We start from the raw sequence: 13,885 nt of genomic DNA on the forward strand, positions 1-13,885 counted from the left end.
ACACCTATTAATTTTCAAGAAACTCCCAAAGACATATTAAGATTTAATAATTGAATAAGAAAACATGTTTGATTGCATTATACATATAATATTTAAAAATGTCCAAATGCTCTCACTATTGGTTGCAGTATAAGAAAAGCTTCAGGACTCAGATATCACATAATATTGATTTTATGAATGTTTGATACCAATGGACTATTTCCACCAATTGTTACCCTGAGAGTTGTATAATAAGACAGACGGTGCTTTGCGAATGTCTGAAAGCAACGAACTATTTCAACCAATTATTAGTCTGGCAGTTCTATAATAAGACCGACAGTGCTGGTGCAGATACCCATTGCGACGGCTGCTACATGAGGTCGAGGACATAGGGGAGTAGTAGCTTTTCTGTATGTGAAATGTAGTAGCTTTTTCTTTTTTCTTTTGTTTTGACGGACTGTGATCTAGAACATGAGATGTGCTAGTTTTTTCCTTTTTTAGGGCATCAGATCTAGTAGAATTTTTTTGTACGTGAATAGTAGCTTTTTTTATATTTTTGTTTGTTTTGGGAGACTGAGATCTAGAACATGAGGTGTGGTAGTTTATTATATTTTTTAGGACGTGACATCTAGTAGTTTTTTCTTTTAGTTTTTTTAAAGGGACTTGGAGATAGATATAAGATGTAAATTTTTTGTTTTTTAAAGGACTTGGAGATAGATATAAGGTGTGTATGTTTTTTTCAACAACACGTACATACCAAGGATAGTTGTAGTTTTTTATAGACGGACGGCTCTTTTTTTTAACAGCACGTACATGCTAAGGTTGTATTTTTTTGGAGATGGAGCGCTCATTTTTTGGAACAACACGTACAGCTATTCTTTAAATGGACATGTAGAAAGATATAACGTGTGTACATTTTTTTTTCAACAACACGTACAGGCTTAGGATAGTTGTAGTTTTTTTTTAGATGGAGGGCTCTTAGATCTAATCCATTAAAAATTTTTAGATGTAGGGCTCTTAGATCTAATCCATTAATTACGACTTCTAAGTTATGGGTCCACCCAATCAACGATGAGATGTTTCTAATTATTGTGGTAATTTCTAGCTTATTTATCTTTTTTCTAATTAACCCGTCAAGCACTTTTTATATATAATAGATTATGTATGCGTGGTACACATGCCACATTTTGGTAGGGGCTGAGATGGAGGCCGAATTGCTAATCGAGCTCCTGACAAGCTGGACTGTCGTATTGTGGGGTAGTCCGGACTCGTTTGACGGTGTCCGGGGACTTGGTCGCCGATGTAATATTTGGCTTGATAAGGCCATCCTGTACTTCCGCTGCCAGGGCCGCAGTGTGCTCCTCAGTACGGAGGGAGCGTTCCATGTTTCCATTGACTGCTATAACACCGCGTGGTCCGGGCATCTTAATTTTGAGTTAGGCATAATGCGGGACCGCGTTGAAGCGAGCGAACGCGGTTCGTCCGAGTAGTGCATGGTAGTCATTGCGGAAGGGGGGATGTCGAAGATCAAGTCTTCGCTGCGGAAGTTGTCCGGTGAACCAAAGACGTCCTCCAATGTTATTGAGCCCATGCAGCAGGCCTCTAGACCAGGTATTACTCCTTTAAAGGTAGTTTTAGTGGGCTTGATTCTTGACGGATCAATACCCATCTTGCGATTGTGTCCTGATAGAGCAGGTTACGGCTACTACCGCCATCCATTAGGACTCGTGTAAGGTGGAATCCATTGATTATTGGATCGAGGACCAATGCGACCGAACCTCCGTGATGGATACTGGTCGGATGGTCCCTGCGATTGAAGGTGATCGGACATGCTGGCCATGGGTTGAATTTTGGGGCGACTGGCTCTATCGCATAGATGTCCCGTAGCGCGCGCTTGCGCTCCCTCTTGGGGATATGAGTGACGTATGTTTGTTGCGTCTGGGCCTTCAATTCCTATTTCAACTTCGGAAGTGCTAGGGTCGCTGGTACTGTTGCCTCTGCGGGCTAGCCAGCTATCTTCGCCCGCGCAAAAGAGGGTCATTAGTGTTGTAAGGTCTGCCATGGACTTCCGCTTTTCTTGGCCAAGGTGTCGGGTGAGCCATTCGTCGCGGATGGTGTGTTTAAAGGCCGCTAGGGCTTCGGCGTACGAATAGTCAACAATCTAGTTCTTTTTAATTAGGAATCTGGTCCAGAATTTCCTGGCCGACTCTCCGGGTTGTTGGACTATATGACTGAGGTCGTTGGCATCCAGAGGCCGGATATAAGTGCCTTGGAAGTTGTCTCTAAAGGCATCCTCCAAGTCTTCCCAGCTTCCAATAGAGTTTTTTGGTAGGTTGTTTAATCAGGGCCGAGCTGGCCCACTACAAAAAAATACACTTCCGTGATGATACGTGTTTGTCACAGTAGGTCACGTTTCTTTCATGCATGTACATCCATGACAATTTTATGACAGAATCAAGATAGTCATACATGTGCTGTCGTAGAAGTATTCCATGACATTACCAAAATTATCATCATGGAAGTGTCCACTTCCATGATGATAAGTCGCGCATTATAGAAGTGCTTTCGTCAAGGGTGACCGACACGTGGCATCCGTTAACCCGGAACGCCGTTAAGCTGTCGGGTCCGATTTTGGATCCGTTAACCCGTTGATAGCCCGGACCAATGGGGATTTTCCACGTGTAAAATTCTGATTGGCTGACGGAAACACGTGTCTGCTCAGCATTGGCACGGGTGTCACTCATCCAATGGGCGAGATGCGCCTATGATATGTTGACATGTGGACCGGCCCAAAAGTGGCCCATAAAGTTTAAATGGGCCGGCCCAACTAAAGGCCCGCAAGATTTCACGGACCATAATGGGTCGACCCAGCTAAAGGCCCACGAGATTTTGTGGACCATAATGGGCTGGCCTAGCTAAAGGCCCACAAGATTTTATGGGCCATAATGGGCCGGCCCAGGTAAAGGCCCACAAGATTTTTGTGGGCCATAATGGGCCGGCCCAGGTGAAGGCCCACAAGATTTTTGTGGACCATAATGGGCCGACCCAGCTAAAGGCCCACAAGATTTCGCTGACATTAATGGGCCGGCCCAGCTGTAGGCCCACAAGATTTTGAGGATCCTAGTAGGCCGGCCCATTAACTAGCTACCATGTTTTGGGCCAAATGCTGGCCCATATTTGATCAGGTCCATTAATGGCCTGCCACGTTCCGGGCCTAACAATGGCCCATATGAGATCCGACCCGTTAAAAGTCTACCACGTTCTGGGCCAAATTACGGCCCAGATCAGGTCCGACCCTTTAAGAGGCTTTGTGCTAAATTATGGCCCATATCAGATTCAACCCTTCAACTGGACGCTATGCTTTTGGGCCCAGTTGCTAAAGGCCCATTTAGTAATTTGGTCTGCTATTAGTTTCGGCCTGTTAAGGGCCCGTTTAACATTTTGGCCGTATATTAATTTCGGCCTGTTAAAAGCCCGTCATATAGTTGGGCCTAACTACGGCCCGGTTTGCATCCGGCCCGCTCGCAGCCGATAATCTGATCGGGCCAAACAAGGACCAAGACAATTTTGGCATGTTAAAAGCCCGTGATTTGATTGGCACAATCATGAGCCGGGGTCCATTTCAGGCTGCTGCCGGCCCGTGAGCTGTTCGGCACGTTTCAGGCCCAACCTACTTCTCAGCCTCCTAAAAGCCCATTGAATTTTCTTGCGAAAAGAGGGCCGACGGTTTACTCGGCCTATTAAAGGCCCGAATGTACTAGTGGGACAGTTTACATTTAGGCCTTCTAATGGACCAAGATGACGGGGCCCATGATGCGGATCATACATCGTGATTGCATGACGGACCGATTATGTACCATAATTTTACGGTTTGGCCGATTTACTGTGAAGACAGGATATATATACAATAAGATAACTGCAGCATCGTGAATAAGAAAAAACCTAGACTATACAATAAAGAAATTACGCCATATTACATCCACTGGGCATCAAAGTTCGCCACTATGAATATAAAGCACAAGCAGACATCAGATTACATACACGGGGCATCAAAGTTCGCCACCAGTGCAACTAAACACGCCAACAAAATAATATACGAAACCGACAACACTTCTATAGAGTTCAAGAAAGGTTAGCCCCGCTAGGGAGCTACAGCGCAAGCAGCTGAGCAAGCTGATGAGACTGCGCTTGTTTAACACTTATATCCTCCTCACTCTGAAAGATAAACAAGCAGACAGATGACAGGTTTTGTACATAAAAGTATCAGTTCTGACAATTCATCACATTTCTTACTGACGAATAAAGTGACACAGTTTAAAATTGCATTGACACAACATGGTATTGTTCAGGTCAAGACATGGCAAGAAATGACATTGTGAAGGAGTTGGTAGCTTCACAACACCACTCGATTACAGATCAAGAACTCATAAGTATCAATGGTTAGTGTTCTGTCAATTTATCCCATTTTAGATTGGCAAATAAAGAGACGGTTTAAATAATAGTAGAATGATATGACATTGTTCATAGTTAAGACATTGCAGAATATGATATTGTGTTGTAGTGGGTAGGTTCACCACACCACTGGATTACGGATCAAGAACAGAAGCATACATGCAGTGCAAAAGAAGATCACTTGCTCTGTATAGTTTAATTTACATGGTATGAAGAAGGAACTTGGTTGTACAACTGAAAACTTAAATTGAGAAGGATAAACTTTTTTTTATGAACTACATAATAAACTTTAAACATGCAATTTAATGCAAACACCAAAAATAAACAGTTGTTGCAGTCATGCCTAACCAAGTATACACAACAAAGTTTGAAGGCTTGAGAAGGACACACTTACATTATTGGTGAAGGCAGGCTCTATAAAGCCCTTGTCCATGCTGATGGGGGGGGGGAATTCAAGAAGTTTAACACGGAATCTTCTTCATAAGCATTGCCTTTATTCTACATTTTGTTAAGAGTAAATATAGATGTGACAATATAAGAAAAAATGGAGAATATTCAAGATAAGATGAAGAGTGATGCTACATAACCAAGTAGCTATAAATGTAAGTATAATGATACAGGCAAAGGGTACAACCAAGAGCAATGCAGAGCTAAACTTCTTCAATACCATCGGTATTATCCAACTTATGGTAAGAGCAAATATAGATCTTATGTGTAGAAAATGGAGGGCTGATGTCTACTACACAACCTTCTTCTTGTAGACGTTGTTGGGCCTGCAAGTGCACAGGTTTATAGGACAGTAGCAAATTTCCCTCAAGTGGATGACCTAAGGTTTATCAATCCGTAGGAGGCGTAGGATGAAGATGGTCTCTCTCAAGCAACCCTGCAACCAAATAACAAAGAGTCTCTTGTGTCCCCAACACACCCGATACAATGACAAATTGTATCGGTGCACTAGTTCGGCGAAGAGATGAAGATACAAGTGCAAAATAGATAGTAGATAAAGGTTTGTGTAATCTGAAATAATAAAAACAGCAAGGTAACAAGTGATTAAAGTGAGCGTAAACGGTTTTGCAATGATAGGAAACAAGGCCTAGGGTTCATACTTTCACTAGTGCAAGTTATCTCAACAATAATAACATAGATAGATCATATAACAAGCCCTCAACATGCAACAAAGAGTCACTCCAAATCCACTAATAGTGGAGAGAGAAATTTTTGCGTCTAGGGGGGGTGGGCGCACCCCCCACCCTCGTGAGCACCTCCCGTATCTCCTGACGTGCACTCCAAGTCCATCGGGTGGCTTTCTTTCCAAAAATAACTTCTCCTGTTGATTTCGTTCCGTTTTGACTCCCTCTGATATTCCTTTTCCTCGAAACACTGAAATAGGCATAAAACAACAAATCTGGGCTGGGCCCCCGGTTAATAGGTTAGTCCCAAAATAATATAAAAGTGGAAAATAAAGCCCATAATCATTCAAAACACATAGTAATATAGCATGAATCCTTCATAAATTATTGATACGTCCTCGAGTAGGTAAATGAAAAAGAAAGAATTTATGAAGTGTGAATGCTAGAGGTGCACAAGTTTGATCAATGATAATTTCAATCACCTTTTCTAGCATGATAATATGTCGTAACAGTAGTTCATCTCATAAAACTTTTCACGAACTAATAACAAGCAATTCACATGTCAAAGCATAGACCGTAAACATTCTTGAAAACTAGCAAACTTCATTCTTAGTCATCAAAACAATTGCAATTCATCTTATTTTCAGAAATAGCAAACTCCACATACTCAACTATCATATAGTCTTCTACAATTGCTAACAGTCACACAATACTTGTGGTTATGAAGTTTTAATCAGACATAGAGAAAGATTGGGGCTTATAATGTTGCCTCCAAATGTATTCACCTTTGGGTGATGTCAACAATAATAGTTCATGCTAACATACATCCAATTGGATATATATATCAGGATCACCCCACCACGAAGTGCTTGCCTAAGGATAAAATGAAAAAGGGAAAGGTGAAGATCACCTTGACTCTTGCATAAAGTAAAAGATATGCCCTTCGCAGAGGGAAGCAGGGATTTGCAGAGGTGCCAGAGCTTGATTTTGAAATAGAGATAAATAATTTTGAGAGGTATGATCTCATTGTCAACATAACAACCAAGAGTTCCCAATATCTTCCATACTACATACATTATAGGCGGTTCCCAAACAGAATGGTAAAAGTTTATACTCCCCCAACCACCAACAAGCATCAATCCATGGCTTGCTCGAAACAACGAGTGCCTCCAACTAACATCAAACTTGGGGGAGTTTTGTTTAATTATTTTGATTTGCTTTGATATTTTTGGATCATGGGACTCGACATCCCGGTTACTGCCACTTTATCATGAATGAGGAGCGTAGTCCACTCCTCTTGAGAATAACCCACCTAGCATGGAAGACACTGACAGCCCCTAGTTGCTACATGAGCAATTCGGGCATACAAAACAGATTATAATTTGAAGGTTTAGAGTTTGGCACATGAAAATTTACTTGGAACGGCAGGTAAATACCGCATATAGGTAGGTATGGTGGACACTCATGGCAAAAACTTGGTTCAAGGAATTTGGATGCACAAGCAGTATTCCCGCTTAGTACAGATATTTAGGCTAGCAAGGGGAGAAAGGCAAGCTCAACATGTTTGAATGATACATGACAATATACTTTAACTGAGATGCGAGAAAACATAACCCATTACGTTATCTTCCTTGTCCAACATCAACTCTTTAGCGTGTCATACTTAATGAGTGCTCACAATTATAAAAGATGTCCATGATAATATATTTATATTTGAAACCTCCCTTCCTTCAATATTCTTTCATGAATTGTTCAAATGACTAATACAATGCTTGCCAACCGTCAATAAATTTACAACCTCCACTTCTTAGATGTGAAGTCATTACTCCCCATGGGACAAGCAAATGAGGCATATATAATTTCAGATTTATGACAATCAACTCATTCAACAATTTACTCATAGGATATAAGTGAAGCACACGAGTAAATGAAAAACTACTCCAAAAAGATATAAGTGAAGATCAATGAGTAGCTAAATAATTATGCAACTATGTGAAGACTCTCTCTCATGTAAGGGATTTCAGATCTTGATACTTTATTCAAACATCAAGCAAAGCTAAAGAAAACTACATTGCAAGGATAGCACAACTCATGTGAAGACGCAAAAGAAAGGTGGGATGCCTACCGGGGCATCCCCAAGCTTAGATGCTTGAGACTTCTTGAAATATTATCTTGGGGTGCCTTGGGCATCCCCAAGCTTGAGCTTTTGTGTCTCCTTAATTCCTCTCATATCATGGTTTCTCTTCTTTTTATCAAAAGCTTCATTCACAACAAACTCAACAAGAACTCGTGAGATAGGTTAGTATAAACCAATGCAAAACCTTATCATTTCCTACTGTAACAAATCACTAAAATTATTATTCAAAATTGAATACTAAATGCCTCTGCATATTTAATACTCATATCCTCAAATGGAATCATTAAATAAGCAAACTTATGCAAACAATGCAACCATAACAGCAATCTACCAAAACTGTACAGTCTGTAAAGAATGCAAGAGTATCAATACTTCCCTGACTCCAAAAATTATGAACTAAAATTCCCACTGTAATAAATTTATCAGAGCTTAATATGCAAAAAGATTCAACGTTATAACATTCTTTTACTTTTCTAGGGAATTTTTGCAACAGCGGTAAACTTTCTGTTTTCAAACAGCAACATGCATACTAGCAAAATAAGCATGGCAAAGACTATCCTTGACTTTTTTATTGAAACTAAAGATGCAAAACATTATTCTAACTAACAGAAAGCAAAAAACTAACAAAAGAAAATGACGCTCCAAGCAAAACACATATCATGTGGCGAATAAAAATATAGCTCCAAGTAAAGTTACCGATGAACGAAGACGAAAGAGGGGATGCCATCTGGGGCATCCCCAAGCTTAGGCTCTTGGTTGTCCTTGGATATTACCTTGGGGTGCCTTGGGAATCCCCAAGCTTAGGCTCTTGCCACTCCTTGTTCCATAGTTCATTGAAATCTTACCCAAAACTTGAAAACTTCAACCACACAAAACTCAACACAAAACTCGTAAGCTCCGTTAGTATAAGAAAATAAAACCAGCACTTAGGTACTGTAATGAACTCATTGTAAATTAATATGTGTGTAATATCTACTGTATTCTAACATCTCTATGGTTCATACCACTTAATACTAGCCACAGATGCATCAAAATAAGCAAACAACATATAGAAAACAGAATCTGTCAAAAACATAACAGTCTGTAGTAATCTGTGTCAAACGTATACCTATGGAACCCCAAAAATTATGACCTAAATTGCTGGACCTGAGTAATTTGTCTATTAATCATCTGAAAAAAGAATCAACGTAAAAGCACTCTCCAGTAAAAAAAATTCAGCCATTCTCGTGAGCGCAAAACTTTCTGTTTTTTTTTACAGCAAGATCATAAAGACTTCACCCAAGTCTTCCCAAAGGTTCTACTTGGCACCTTATTGAAACAAAAGCTATAAAACATGATTACTACAGTAGCATAATCATGTGGACACACAAAAAAAGTAAGGATAAATATTGGGTAGTCTCCCAACAAGCGCTTTTCTTTAATGCCTTTCTAGCACATTTAAGGTATGATGATGACAATGATGCTCACATAAAAGATAAGAATTGGAACATAAAGGGAGCATCATGAAGCATATGACTAGCACATTTAAGTCTAACCCACTTCCTATGCATAGGGATTTTGTGAGCAAACAACTTACGGGAACAATAATCAACTACCATAGGATGGCAAAACAAGCATAGCTTCAAGAATTTAAGCACATAGAGAGGAAACTTGACAATATTGCAATTCCTACAAGCATATGTTCCTCTCTCATAATAGTTTTCAGTAGAATCATGAATGAATTCAACAATATAACCAGAACCTAAATCATTCTTTTCATGATCTACAAGCATATAAAATTTACTACTCTCCACATAAGCAAAATTCTTCTCATGAATAATAGTGGGAGCAAACTCAACAAGATAACTATCATATGATTGAAAATTAAGATCAAGATGACAAGTTTCATGGTTATCATTATTCTTTAAAGCATACGTGTCATCACAATAATCATCATACATAGGAGGCATGCTTTCATCATAGTAAATTTTCTCATCAAAACTTGGGGGACTAAAAATATCATATTCATCGAACATAGCTTCCCCAAGCTTGTGGCTTTGCATATCATTAGCATCATGGATATTCAAGGAATTCATACTAAGAACATTGAAATATGCTCATCATTCGAAGATTTAGTACCAAACATTCTATAGATTTCTTCTTCTAGCACTTGAGCACTATTATCCTTTCCATCATTCTCACGAAAGATATTAAAAAGATGAAGAGTGTGAGACAAACTTAATTCAATTTTTTTGTAGTTTTCTTTTATAAACTAAACTAGTGATAAAAACAAGAAACAAAAAGATTCGATTGCAATATCTAAAGATATACGGAGTGTGAGTACCCTTTACCTAGCCTCCCCAGCAATGGCGCCAGAAAAGAGATTGATGTCTACTACACAACCTTCTTCTTGTAGACGTTGTTGGGCCAGCAAGTGCACAGGTTTGTAGGATAGTAGCAAATTTCCCTCAAGTGGATGAGCTAAGGTTTATCAATCCGTAGAAGGCGTAGGATGAAGATGGTCTCTCTCAAGCAACCCTGCAACCAAATAACAAAGAGTCTCTTGTGCCCCAACACACCCAATACAATGGCAAATTGTATAGGTGCACTAGTTCGGCGAAGAGATGAAGATACAAGTGCAAAATAGATTGTAGATAAAGGTTTTTGTAATCTGAAATAATAAAAACAGCAAGGTAACAAGTGATAAAAGTGAGCGTAAACGGTATTGCAATGATAGGAAACAAGGCATAGGGTTCATACTTTCACTAGTGCAAGTTCTCTCAACAATAATAACATAGATAGACCATATAACAAGCCCTCAACATGCAACAAAGAGTCACTCCAAAGCCACTAATAGCGGAGAACAAATGTAGAGATTATGGTAGGGTATGAAACCACCTCAAAGTTATCCTTTTTGTTCTATCTATTCAAGTGTTCATAGTAAAATAACATAAAGCTATTCTTTTCGCTCAGTCCATCATAGAGTTCATACTAGAATAACACCTTAAGACACAAATCAACCAAAACCCTAATGTCACCTAGATACTCCACTGTCACCTCAAGTATCCATGGGCATGATTATACGGTATGCGTCACACAATCTCAGATTCATCCAACCAACATAAAAGTACTTCAAAGAGTGCCCCAAAGCTACTACCGGAGAGTCAAGAACGTGTGCCAACCCCTACGCATAAGTTCCCAATGTCACGAAACCTGCAAGTTGATCACCAAAACATACATCAAGTGGATCACAAGACATACATCAAGTGTTCTCATAAAAGACTCAATCCGATAAAATAACTTCAAAGGGTAAACTCAATTCATCACAAGAGAGTAGAGGGGGAGAAACATCATAAGATCCAACTACAATAGCAAAGCTCGGGATACATCAAGATCGTGCCATAGAGGAACACGAGAGAGAACACGAGAGAGAGAGAGAGAGAGATCAAACACATAGCTATTGGTACATACCCTCAGCCCCGAGGGTGAACTACTCCCTCCTCGTCATGGATAGTGTCGGGATGATGAAGATGGCCTCCGGTGATGGGATCCCCCTCCGGCAGGGTGCCGGAACAGGGTCACGATTGGTTTTTGGTGGCTACAGAGGCTTTTGGCGGCGGAACTCCCGATCTAGGTTCTGTTCTGGAAGTTTTTGGGTACGTAGGTATATATGGGTGCAAGGGGTACGTCGAAGGAGCTACGGGGGCCCCACGATGCAGGGGGCGCGCCCAGGGGGGGTGGGCGCGCCCCCCACCCTCGTGAGCTCCTCCCGTATCTCCTGACGTGCACTCCAAGTCCATCGGGTGGCTTTCCTTCCAAAAATAACTTCTCTAGTTGATTTCATTCCGTTTTGACTCTGTCTAATATTTCTTTTCCTCGAAACACTGAAATAGGCATAAAACAGCAAATCTGGGCTGGGCCTCCGGTAAATAGGTTAGTCCCAAAAATAATATAAAAGTAGAAAATAAAGCCCATAATCATTCAAAACACATAGTAATATAGTATGAATGCTTCATAAATTATAGATACATTGGAGACGTATCAAGGGCAAAGGAAAATAAGCTGGAGAGTGATGTTACATGAACAACTACCTGTCAATATAAGTACACTGATAAAGGACAACAGGTACTTAGAAGAACAATGCAGAGCTAAAAACTTTCATTGGCATTGGATATATTCTAAACTAATGTAACCATTCATACAGATCAGATAATTTGGAGCGAACAATTGATAAACAAGCTATCATGCATACTGCTGTCACATAATGAACCAGGTATGTATGCAAGTATAGTGATACAGGACAGCAGGTACTAACAAGAGCAAAGCAGCGTGCAACATATTTGCGATATCCTATCGTTCTTTTCAAACTGGAATTCTTTTTCGAGCAGATTTCCTGCAAAAAGATCCGTAAGGCACATGCGGAAAAGTAGAAGTTCAAATTGTCATGCGATATCATAGACAGTACCTCATCCTCGGAACGACCAGTGCATAACAAGGTTTTTCCATTCAATATCTTCTAAATTTAGCCCAGGAGACTTCACCAGAAATTCGTTTATAGACTTGCCATCAAAGTGTGATTTCCTCAGGTAACACCAATACTGCTTCAATGCTTCCTTGAAAAGCGCAAGCAAGCTTTGCTCGTCGTGACTATCCAGATTGATCCTCGCCTACTTACAACAACGTAATGTAAATCATTGATGTGGTCAATCAGCAGAAAACAGGGAAATAATCACCATGAATAATAGCACTTACACATAAGTGGGACAAGAAGATGTGAAAATGGTATATGTCTTCACTATAATCTTCCCATGATGGGAATATATGCACGTAGTCCCTAACAACATTGAAAGCATTGTCTTTTAAACTGGGAATAACTAGAATGGGGTTCCAATCTGCAGGAATTGGCCGTCTCTACAGTTGGGATAGGTCTTCGGCCGGTGGAATTGCTGTACTTTTTGTTGGAGTGGGATTTTTCTGTGGTACGGCTAGTGCTATGGCAACTGAAATCGGCATACCTTTTGCTTGAGTGCGGGTCCTGTGTGGTGGGGCTAGTGGTGTGGCCAGTGTTGGTCCTATGTTTTGTGTCACTGGTTGTACAACCAATATAAGTGGGTGTTGTCTGATTTCTCCGGCACAACCATGTTTTTCAAGGACTTTGCTGGTGCTCCTTCAGGTTCGGCAATCACCCTCTTCCTTTTTGATGTCTGATGTACAAGAACAACATTTGAGTGAAAAAACATGGTATGCTGATAGATGGAATATGTATTGATAATGGATGGGCATGGCATCTCGACATATCACTACTAGGAAAAGGGCTATAGATGGAAATGACACTAATGGCGCACCAGACATGTGGTGCGCCATTAGTATATACTAATGGCGCACCACCTCCTGATGCGCCATTAGTGTTGAAACTACTAATGGCGCACCCTGCCCACGGTGCGCCATTAGTACCAAACTTTTTTTTGAACTAGTGCGCCTGTCCAAATATACTAATGGCGCATCCACTGGTGGTGCGCCATTACTAGTTGTAACTAGTAATGGCGCACCAGCCAGAAGGTGCGCCACTAATGTTAATTTTTTTTATTATTGTTTTTATTCCTTTTTTGCAAAAGTACTAATGGCGCACCACCAGGGGGTGCGCCATTAGTAACCTGGATTACTAATGGCGCATTTGTTGCTGGTGCGCCATTCGTAAGTGGGCAGCAACAAGATATTTTGGACAGCCTCTCCTCCCACACTCACTTTCTCCCCACTTCATTCTCTCCACCGCCTCCTCCTTGTCTCGGGTGCCTCCTCTTTTTCACCTCATTTCCACCATAGATTCATTCAAATTAAGTGGTTAAGTTACCTTGTTTTGCCGGGTAAGTAAGGGGGAAGCTATATTTATGTTGTTCTCCCTACAACAATGTGCACATGCACTTTTTATGGCCTAGCTAGATCTATGTATGTTCGTGGTGTTGCATATGTTTGTGGTGTTGCATATGTGTTTGTGTTTGGAGGTGTACTGGTATTTGAAATGCGATAGTTGCCAATATTTTGCCGGAATGTTGATTCATTTCCGTTTTGGCGAGAATTTTGGCATTAAGCATTCTTTTTGGTCCTATTTTTAGGGAAAGTCATGCCAAATTTTTTCTTGGTTCTAAAATATCGTTTTGCTCTACCCCGCAGGCGACCATGGTCCGCACGATGACCGAAGGCATCGTGA

Source organism: Triticum dicoccoides, chromosome 2B (genome assembly GCF_002162155.2).
Source record: "Triticum dicoccoides isolate Atlit2015 ecotype Zavitan chromosome 2B, WEW_v2.0, whole genome shotgun sequence".
Classification (NCBI taxonomy): Eukaryota; Viridiplantae; Streptophyta; class Magnoliopsida; order Poales; family Poaceae; genus Triticum; species Triticum dicoccoides.